Source organism: Amaranthus tricolor, chromosome 11, assembly GCF_026212465.1.
Source record: "Amaranthus tricolor cultivar Red isolate AtriRed21 chromosome 11, ASM2621246v1, whole genome shotgun sequence".
Classification (NCBI taxonomy): Eukaryota; Viridiplantae; Streptophyta; class Magnoliopsida; order Caryophyllales; family Amaranthaceae; genus Amaranthus; species Amaranthus tricolor.
Genome location: NC_080057.1, coordinates 20512569 through 20523857, shown reverse-complemented (window position 1 = coordinate 20523857; position 11289 = coordinate 20512569). Strand labels below are relative to the sequence as shown.

Here is an 11289-nt window from a genome sequence, read left to right as displayed (position 1 = left end):
CATCTCACATGCCCTCGATATTTAGTAAAAATATACACTAAATTTGAACGAGGTTTTTTCTATTATCATAACTTTTTGGTCAAAAACATGTAATCAGACTAAATTAAAGATTGTATAAACTAGTATGTATTGATATTTCCGGCCTTTTAATTTAAGAGTTAGCCCTGTATTATTGTACACATGTTCAAAACCAGCTTTAGTAGAAACTTTTATATACTATACTTTATTATGGGGTCAAATAATTAAGCCCATAAAATATTTAATTAAATCTTAAACCACCCACCTAATTAGTTTACTAATTTTCTAAATATAACCACCCACTACTCACCATAAACTACCACTACCACCCATCATGCCCATTATGTCCCTTAATTCACTAACCAACCTCCGTTCTATTATTGTAAATACACGTTGCATACATCATTTTCACTCTAAACTTTTATATTCCTACCATTACTTCGCAAAAATACACCGCCATCCTACTTGCAATCTATACTTAACCAAATATTCCTTCAGTTGATGTGAACTCATCCTATAATCCGTTAATTTTTGCATTCATTCAACATCATACATTCATTGATTTATGTTTTCGATATGATTTGAGCGTCAGAGAGGTTTTCCGGTAAATCACCCTCGGGAAAGGCGAACGTTGTATTGCAGGATTTGAGGTCTCATCAGCAGAAGGATCATAAGCACTTTAAGCTTACTGACATGATGTCCCCAATTACACCTTATCTCCATGTGTTTTAAGCGTCTTTTGCATGACTTTCTAGTTTCCTTACCGAAACATACTTCTATAGATTAGCAATGAGTATTATTCTTATATACATTTTGACATTTTTAAGAATCAATTAATAATGGTCGGGAGTAACTTACTAATAGTGTTAATATTTATATAAGAGTAATTTGTCAATCAATCAATGATGTCAATTTTAAGTGTTTTGATATTCGCACTCATATTTCCTCGGTTTCATATTAGTTGTAACATTAGAAAAAATTACACTCTTCATTCATTACTCTTAATTTGTAATTAGTTTTTAATCTATAAGTTAAAACATATTCAAGTGAAATCTTGTTTGATTCGTCTCATTGCAAAGATTATTAATATAAAATTTTTATAATTTTTTATTATACATAACTAGAGATATTAATGATTAAATTAGTGCATTGGACTGCGTATAAAAACAAATGTTGCAAGTAAATTGAAACGGAGGAAATATTTAAAAAATTTGCAACTTACAACTATGGCTTTATATAAAACAATATGGTTTATGTCATCTTAATGTAACACCCCTAAATTTTCAACCCTCTAAACGGAACCAAAACCGCAAGGGAATGGAGGAAATTCGGGTGTTACATTTAAAATAAAATAAAAATAAAAAATAAAGAAAAGGAAAATAAAAGGTTAAGTTTGATTGATTTAACTAAAGAGGTAAAAAAAACACCCAAGCTAAATTGTGCGTAAATTTCGGCAGCATCCGCCCTAAAATTGGACGCATCAAAAGAAATAAACAAGGAATAAAACATAATAAAAAAAGGCATCAATAGCCTTGTAACAAAAATCACGGTGGAATGATCATTGCCAAATTCTCTGTCGACATGCTAAGCATGGATCGTGGTTCCCATGTAAACACTTGGGTTTTCAAAAACATAACCAAACTTTACAAGCCATTCAAGCAAAAATAACGAAATATAAAAGGTCGTACGAACTAAACCTTTGTAGTGGAACGAATTACATCAAGAAGAGGGCATGTGCCTGAAGCTAAAAACATAAACAATTTAAATGCAAAGAAACTACATGTAGCGTCAAAAACAAATATAACATTGTACGCTTCAAGGTTCTCACTCATTCCCCCTCGTATGCAATGCAAGGAATCTCCATAACCTGCAAGATCTATCTATGATATCCCTGCTGCTTAACGTAAGATAATAGACCAACGTGTCATAGCAAGGCCATCAAAGATGAGCCATCAACAAAGAAACAAACAGTACACGTCGGTAACCAACAACATGTTATATATATAACCAACAATCAATTTCAACTAAACAAGGTGAGGGAGACATTCCAATGTGCAAGTATTAACTCGAACTACTTCTCATTTCTATGTACTTCTCAATGCATCATTTTCCATCTCTTCTTTGGTTTCATATATTCTCTTATGTGACAAGAGGCTACCATACTGGGGTTTGCAAGACCAACATGGTAACACCTCAACCAAGGACGGTGACGGCCATGCCGGCACCCAATGGCAAAGTATGATCATACCCCCGTACAGCGACCATATATAGATGATCCTTGCCTCTGGGAACTAAACCAACTGGGGTACCAATCTAGTGGAGTCACAATAAAAACCAACTTAATATCTCATCAGTAAGGGATTCATTCCCATTCATAAAACATAATTCAAAACTTATCAATAAGGAGTCATTCCCATTCCATCTCATATAATCCAACATTCCACTCTCGCGACATCAAAACCCATTCTCTACCATCTCTACAAACCGATCCACACTTGAAACAATAATTTAATAAGATTTAATAGCAAATCGTAGTCAACATAACTCATATAATATTGCTACGCAAAGAAAATATATTCAAGATGCATGCAAGAGTTAGCTACTGCGTGTACTTACCTGCAACTGCAAAATAACAAGTCACAACAATCACTTTGAAAGAAGTTCTTACGCCCCTCTTATGAACCGGGAACCTATACACGTTTAAAGTAAGACTAGTAAGTCTGCTTGATTACCTTTAGGAGCTACTTGCTCTACTAAGTACCCTACTTTGATCCTTACAAGCCACAACTCATATGAATATGCAATCTAATCATACACACAACATGTTTACTCACAAACATTGCCATCAATCAATCTAACTATAACATTAGTTTTTGTTAAATTCTAAAACAAGGCATGTTCAAGGGGAAAAGTTTTAATTCACACACTTTTGCAATTAAACAAGACTATGTGAGCTTAAATTGTAAAATGTAGTGTATTACACATGACTTCAATGATTCAACTCAAGGTGATAATGATTTTCAAGCATATTGTTACATTCCTCAAGGTTTGAAGTGACAAAGCAAGAGAACAAAACAATTAGTAGCTTAGGCATCTCGTTACCATAACAAGAAATTAGTTTGGCCACAATTGCATACTAACCACATCAATTAAACCTCAACCATGTTTCCACAATTACAATGACGACACTTAATCACCGCTAGGGACACATGATATAATAATTCTTTGTTAGTAATTTTACACAATAATTCTTTATTAGTAATTTTTTTATCACTAATTCAATATTAGTAATTTTTATCACTAATTCTTTATTAGTAATTTTTATCACCGCCAAACTAACAATAATAATCACATTCACCATAACATAATTAATTTATATTTAACTATTAAAAGTGACCAACAACTCTAACTATTTTTAATCATCAAAACCACCATTGTTAATCAAAAATAACACTTATCAAAAGCTTCTAAAAATTTGTCCCAATATCACAAAATCACCAAAATACGTAAAAGTAGTACATACTACCTTCAATTTCATCCCTAACACAAACCCTAACTAATTCATTTTCAAATCTCACTTCTAACACTTACCCATTATAAATTCTATCAAGATATAAACTGATTACTAAGATTTATGAATTTACCCAAAACTTTAAAGATTAAAAGGAATCATTTTTCAAAGGATGAAAAAACTCACAAAAATGGAGGAGAGAGAATAGGTCCTTAGGGACAACAGGCGGCCAGCTGGCGGCTGCTAGCTGCCTACGGTGGTGGTGGTGGTGCACCTGAGTGGTCTTGTTGTGGTGGGTGAATTTCTTGAGGGAGAGTAAGGGTTTGAGGAAGAAAAAGAGAGTGGAGGGAGACCGAGGAAAGGATGAGCATAAGTGTATACTAAAAGAGAAAAAGAAATTGTGAGGGAGTAATTAAATTTTAAAATCCTACTCATACCTTACTTGAGTATATTATTTACAAGACCCAATAAAACTAATAAATGATCTTAGACCATACTTAACTTAAATTTTAATTTAATAATAATAATAATCATTGACTACTTAAATAAAACAAATAAAAAAATGTATATATCTAAAGGCTAATTCAATTATTCGATAATAATATATTAAAATCATTTTTCCAAATCATTTAAAATATAATATTGACATAATAAATTACGGGGTGATACATATTTTCCATAAAACCATAAAACTGACAATCTATTATATAAGCAAGTATTTTAGTGAACAATTTTAACTTTGTATTATGAATTTATGATAAACAATTATGTTTAGCGGACAATCTATCATAAAATCCCTCCGTTTCTTTTTATTCTTCTCATTTACTTTTTGCACAATTTTCAATACAAATTTTAAACCTCAATAATTCTACATACACATAATAAAAAATTATAAAAAATACATAATAAAAAGTATACATTAAGTTGAATCTAACGAGATCTCATATGGATATATTTTATCTTTTACATATGTTTCAAAAATATTAATTAAATTTCTCTCTCTTAAAGGTGAAATATTTTAAATAAAAAGAATATTAACGAATGGAGAAAATATAATAATATTGTTAGAGTATATAATCTTCCCATAATGTTTCGTCTCTTTCATTATAATTTGTCAAATATAATCATGCTAAATGCCCAATGGCAAGCATTCGAGTCAAAATTTTCTTATATGTAGAAACAAGAGTTTGCGTATGAATTGTTGCTCCAGTTTTTTGACGTACATAATGCACAAATTAAAGATTCGTATTTAAGAATAGAACTTCGAAGTAAACGAAGGAACACATAATTCTTGAATTAGAATAATATGATATCCATTTGTTATATTCCTTCAAAATCATACATTGCTAAATTTAAACCAACAATAATAAAAATTACCAGGAATAAATCGAATGATACAATATTTTACTTATTTTTATATAATAATATTAACTTTTGATTAACCATGAATACTACTAATATAGGAGAGTGTTTTCCTAAGATATACTTAACATGTTAAAAATCAAACTATAGGAGATTATATGGAAAAAAAAGTTGGTAAATTAGTTAATTAATAAACTAAAGTTTGTATTCTAGGAACCCCTCTAACTTGGTGTTATTCATGGTTAATTAAAAGTTGGTATTATTATAAGAAAAATTAACAAAAAATTTTATTATTCACGATAACACTACAAAAAATTATTGAATTGGCGACACCCCTTTTCGTCGCCATTTGATAGCTAAATGGTCAAAAAGTGGGCTTGGCGACGGGCGGGCGACGGGCTTCGAGGTGGTCGCCTTTTCGTTCGTCGCTAACTCCAAAATGGACGCCATTTCCTCGCCATATTTTCAGGAAAAGTTGGCGACTATCGGGCGACGAGATATAAGTCAATGTTGTGCTTTGGATTACTCGGCCCAGGGACAATCACGGTCAAGAACATATACGGCTTCTTCATGCACATCCATGGCGGAAGATTGTATAGTGTTAAAATGACAGGCCACGATGAATACTGTTGACCGGAACTTCCAAAGGGGTTAAAACCATCTGTACACAGACCAAGCCGCACGTTTCGAGTCTCCATTGCAAAGTCTGGATGCATGTCGTTAAATGTCAACCACGCTTCAGCATCGGACGGATGTATCATCTCTCCATCTTTAGTGCGGTGCTCTGCATGCCACCTCATATGCCTAGCTGCTGCCTCTGAAACATACAATCTTTGTAATCTGAGGCCCAGGGGGAAATAATGAAATTGCTTCCGCGACACCTTATCGCCTTTACTATTTCTTCTCCATTTAGAAGTTTCACAAATATAACAGCAAGTTGCTTCGCATTATTCCCCCAATATATCATACATCCGTTAGGACGACAATCTATCTTCTCAACGGGTAATCCAAGGGCAGCTATTTGTTTTTTCGTTTCAAAGAAGTTGTTTACCATCGTATTCTGTTCTGGTAACATTTCGTTCACAATAGCACAAATATCGTCGTAACACCTCTCAGTGAGACGATGGTCTGTCTTCAGGTTTGTAAGTCGACCAATAATAGACATCTTGGTGTGATTTTTACAACCTTCAAATAAAGGACTATTTACAGAATTTAACATTTCAAAGAACTATCGACACTGAAGGTTTGGATATTCGTCAACGTGTACCGGTGGTTCATTATCTACTGACACTACATCATACTGGGAGGGAAGAAACTGATGGTAAGTGTCTGGAAATACACTAGCTACTGCATCATGGACCATCTGTGAGTATGGATTTGGATTGTTTGACGATTGCTCTCCCACTACCGCTACAACATCAGATGTTGTTTCTATCTCTGTATTTTGATGATATTCCCACTCATAGTAATTTTCAACAAACCCCCTTCTCATTAGATGTTCTCTTATTTCATCTGCTTCCTTATAACAACAACTTTCACACTTTTTACAAGGACATCTAATCTCAGAACTCATGCTTTTTGTACGAGCAAAATCTAAAAACTCTTCCAACCCTCTCAAAAATCTTAAACTAAACTTTCCATTTTTTCGTCGGTTGTACATCCAACTTCTTTTTTGCGTAAAATTCATTTTTAACGCCTATATATAATATAATAACATAATTATTCAACTCATTAGTAAAGTAAGTTAATGAAAATAACAATATATGATAATAATATAATTATTCTAATAAAAATTATTAAAACAAACTAATGTCAATAAAAATAAAATATAAAAAAATAAAAAATATAAAAAACTCAAGTAAATAACAAAGGAAATAAAATATGTACTAATCAAATAATAAAATTAAATCAAATTAATGACAATACAAATTAAATATAAATAAAAACAACTCATATAAAGATAAAAAACAAGCTACATAATAGAATAAGAAAATCACTAACCTCTTCTAATTCTTTAGTTTCCGAAATGCACGATGCACAACAATTCTGCAGCCTATTTAAAGAAAACATGGCGACAACACGGCGATTACAAACCCATCGCCACTTTTGAATTCAAATTCAAAAACATGGCGACCAAAGGGCTATCAACAGAACTGTCGCCTTCATTTAAAAAAAAAATAAAACCAAATTCACGGTTTTTCTGGCGACCAAGGGGCAACAAACAACACCCGTCGCCATGCAACAAAATAAAAATAAAAAAATACTGTCTTTCTTGGGGACGAAATTCCGATGAGACAATCCGTCGCCAGGTAGAAAAATAAAAAAAAAAAAAGGAAAAATAGCTGTGGGCGACTTGCTAGCGACGACCTCTCCCGTCGCTATCGAACTTTCTCAGTTGGCGACCAAACGTTCTCTCGCCTTGTCGTTGCCATGGGTGATCAACTCTTCCCCTCGCCATTTTTTCATCGCTAATTCAAGAGTTTTTTGTAGTGTAAATTTTTTCAAGATTTAAATTAATATACTTGAGAAAAATAAATTGTTTTCAGGTTACATGATATTTGAAATTACAAAACACAATCAATATTATAAATATTAAAATTAGGGTTGACTCTGAGATTTGAGAGTTCCACAACAAAATATTAATTATGAATTTCTAATCACTAAATATATTACTATGAGCCTCTAATTATTAAATATTAAACAATATTTTTTTGGATAATTTTTTAAGATAGGTCACAAGCACAAGTTCCTTCTGCCCTCTCGATCGAGCCTTATAAGAATTGAATGCCCATCTATATTTACATACCCTTTGTGAATAACCCAATGACATCACGATCCTTATGATTCTTGTCTTTCTTAACTTTTGGTTTGCCAAATTCAATTTCACCTTCGATCACCAACTTTTTCAAAATTTTTATTTTCTCATTAATTTATGTAAATTAAACTTTTTAACTCATATATCTAATGCTTCTCTTAATGAAACCGTCTCTTACGACAATTTGTATTTTTATATCCGCTCTGAGCTATAGCTAGCTTTAAAATGATTTTCTTTTTTGCCAATCCAATATATGCTTATTCGCTCATCTGAAAAAACTACATCCTCTAGTGTTGGTGACTTGGTGTCGTCCGCATCATAATTTGGGCAAGCCACAAACCACCTCCGATCCCTAAAAGTCCACCTCCGGTCAACAGCACATAACCACAATAGCTCTCCATTGTACTCTCATAATATTATTAGTAACTAGAAAATAACCCGATAAAAGTACCAGAAAAAACTAGGTCATTAAATTAGAATATTTTGATTCATTTTCTTAATTTTGTCAACTTTTCAGTCCAACCTCGTCATTTTTAGTTATGTTTTAGTACATTCATATTCGATTTTCTTAAACTGAGTTTGCATTTCTATGTTGAAGTCTTGAAATTAGACATATTGGTCCTTTTTCAAAAAATATTTTTGAAAAAGAATACTGCACCAAATTAAGGGGTTGATTGCACACCTTAATTTGCCCCAAAGTGATGAGTATGGATTGGAAATCAGTTCTTGATTTTCAGGCTGACGGATTACCCTCCAATGGCTTCACTCACCACCTTCGTGTAATTGATACTGTAACCCAATGATTGACTACCTTGTGGAATGCAAGATGAACTTTGAAATTATATGACTAACAATTCAAAGGGATGAGTGTATGACTAACACTCAGACGTTCAAACAGACAACGTTTGAAAGAAAAACAAAATGATGTTTATTTCTGAAAATTTGAGCTCTCCCTTTACAAAGGCTTAGGCCTCCTATTTATAGATCTAAGAGACCATCTAAAATTGGTCAAGACTAATGTTTACATAGCCAACAAAGAATAATGGCTAAAAATCAACACGTGACTAACATGTGCACGTTTTAAGTATAAATAACAGAAAAACAGAATGTTGATTATTCTGATGAACCATCTGCTGAGCACCCGACCTTTAGCATCATTTCTTGGGGTTTTTTTTGTGATGGATAAGAGGCATCTTGGACCATGACAGCAAGGTCCATGTATGGAGATTCCAATTCTACCCTTAGTGTCTCCTAAGATACTTAGGTTAGCTCCGGGTGATAGCTGCAAGGTCTGCTGGTTAGCAGGTTTCTGGGACTAGCAGCCTTGCTTGTTTTCTATGATATCCTTGAGTGTCTGTAGTCTTTGATGTCATTGCTTTCCTTGCTTGATTTCATCTTCCTGCTTATCATCCTCTAGTGTTGTACTTGAGGCATGTGTGTCTTGCATACTTGGTTCAAATACATACTATTATATTTTTTTGATAGAATTTTAATGATATTAATACATTTTAAAAAATTTTCACCCGTAGAATTAAGTTGAACCAGATCGAGAATGACCTAATTGAAAAAAAAACTGATTTCAATCACACCAATCAATCGTTAATAATCTCAAAACCTGTTGAACAACCACATTTATAAGGAGTGAAACTTTTGGAAGTATGTTGTGACCATGGTGTAATAAGATTGTTTTAGGATGGCTTAGGCATGTTCTTAGTAGCTTTGGATACACATGGATGTTTGGTGCAATACATGGGTATGATTTTCATGAGATAGGCCGCTCGAAAAATTAGTCCCGTGATGGAGTCAAAGAGTGCTCGTTCGAGCAACCCACACACTCAAACAAGCGGTAGAGATCAAAAACTTCACAAAATGCCTTTCGGCCATAAGTTACCTTGTGTTTAGGACTGAACAAAACTTGGTATAAACCGCAAACTAGACCGTAGTTTTAGTATCTGGTTTGGTGTACGGTCTAAAGGGTCTGGTCCGATTTTTTCAAAAAAAATTATGGTTTGATCTAGACTCGGTTTTTTTTTCAGACTAGACTAAACTGCACACCATATTATGATAAAAAACCATATTTTTTAGATTTCTAAAAATGGGTCACAATCTATATATTTCAAAAAGTTTTTTTTTTATGGTAATATGCACATGAATTATATTGATTTAATTAACTAATTTTAAATTATTATATTTGGTGATTGTAAGTGCGAAATATTTGCATAAACAAATATATTATTTGACTACCAACAAACCGTGGACCAGGTTGTTGTAAAGCGGTCTAGTTTAGTCTGATCTAGAGGTTTAAACGGTCCGATCCAGTCTGAAAATTTATAAGATCGAAATTTTTTATGTGGTTTAATTTTAGTGTCAAACCAGACCAAACTGAACCGTGTGCACCCGTAATTGTGGTAATGCTTTGTGCTTAGGGTCCCTACTTCCTAGTATATTAAATGTCATAATGCTCAGCCTAGTTCACATTCATTCTAATCCTAGACCAAGTACAAATTCTGCTCTAATCTCTCTCTCTTTATCTAAGTATAGTTCTTTTATGCGTTCATAGTTTGAGCTTCAAGCTAAAATTTCTATAATCAATCAAAGCAAATCACCGCAGCCATCGCAGTGCTATGTGATAGAAAATTTTCAAGCAAGTTAAAAGGAAAATTCTATCGGACAGCAATCAGACCTGCTCTGCTATATGGGACAGAATGTTGGTCTGTAAAGAAGATTTTTGAAGATAACATGGAAGTTACAAAAATGCGTATGCCGAGGTGGATGTGTAGGCCCACATTGATGGATCGAATTAGGAACCAAGAGTTTAGGGACAAACTAGGGGCAGCCCCTACTCTCGAAAAATGCCTGAAAATAGATTGAGGTGGTTTGGACATGTGTAAAGAAATACTCTTGACACCCTTATGAGGAGGGTAGAAAGCATTATAGTAGAGGGTAAGAGGAGTCGAGGAAGACCCAGCAAAACTTGGGATGAGCAAATAAAAGTTGACTTGCATAAGTTAAATCTCTCTGAGGGCCTGACTAGGGATAGGAATAGTTGGAGGCGTCATATCCATGTCTTAGACTACTGATGTCCTCTTAGATTACCTTTTAGAGTTCTTACGCTCTTGCTTCTCTCATCTCTTTATTATTAGTTTTTTTTTCTTATTTATAGTTGGTTCTACTTTTTATTTTATTTATAGGCTTTTAATTTATCTTTCCTGTGTAGTTACGTCTCTTTATCTTTCTCGAGTTGGGAGATTCTTTTGGCCGAGTTTTCTATTATGAGTATGAGTTTGCCGCCGTTCTTCCCTTTCCAAATTCTATTCATAATTTTTCTATGAGTGAAATATACTTGGTAGGATGATGATGAATCAAAGCAAACCACCATTATGGAGGACAATGCACTAATTGAATGAAACTTGTAAATTTTATGCTTTTTTGACTTACATTATTCACTTATAGTTAAATTCTCATTAGCTATTGTTGGATTTAAGTATTACAATAAGAAGCTTCCTACCATTTTTCTCGGTACTCTTACTCTTAGCTTCCTAACTTGTTCCAGGTTGCAATCTTGGGTTAGTAACATTACAAA

The 11289-nt window shown here is 33.2% G+C and overlaps 1 long non-coding RNA gene across 1 annotated transcript; it reads right to left on the bottom strand.

The window, feature by feature from the left end:
- Positions 1-1700: 1700 nt before the first annotated feature.
- Positions 1701-3918, bottom strand: LOC130827094 (uncharacterized). Its single transcript, XR_009047158.1, has 2 exons — positions 3716-3918; positions 1701-2708 (listed from the first exon to the last, which is right to left on the bottom strand). It is a non-coding gene; the product is annotated as an uncharacterized LOC130827094 (long non-coding RNA).
- Positions 3919-11289: the final 7371 nt, after the last annotated feature.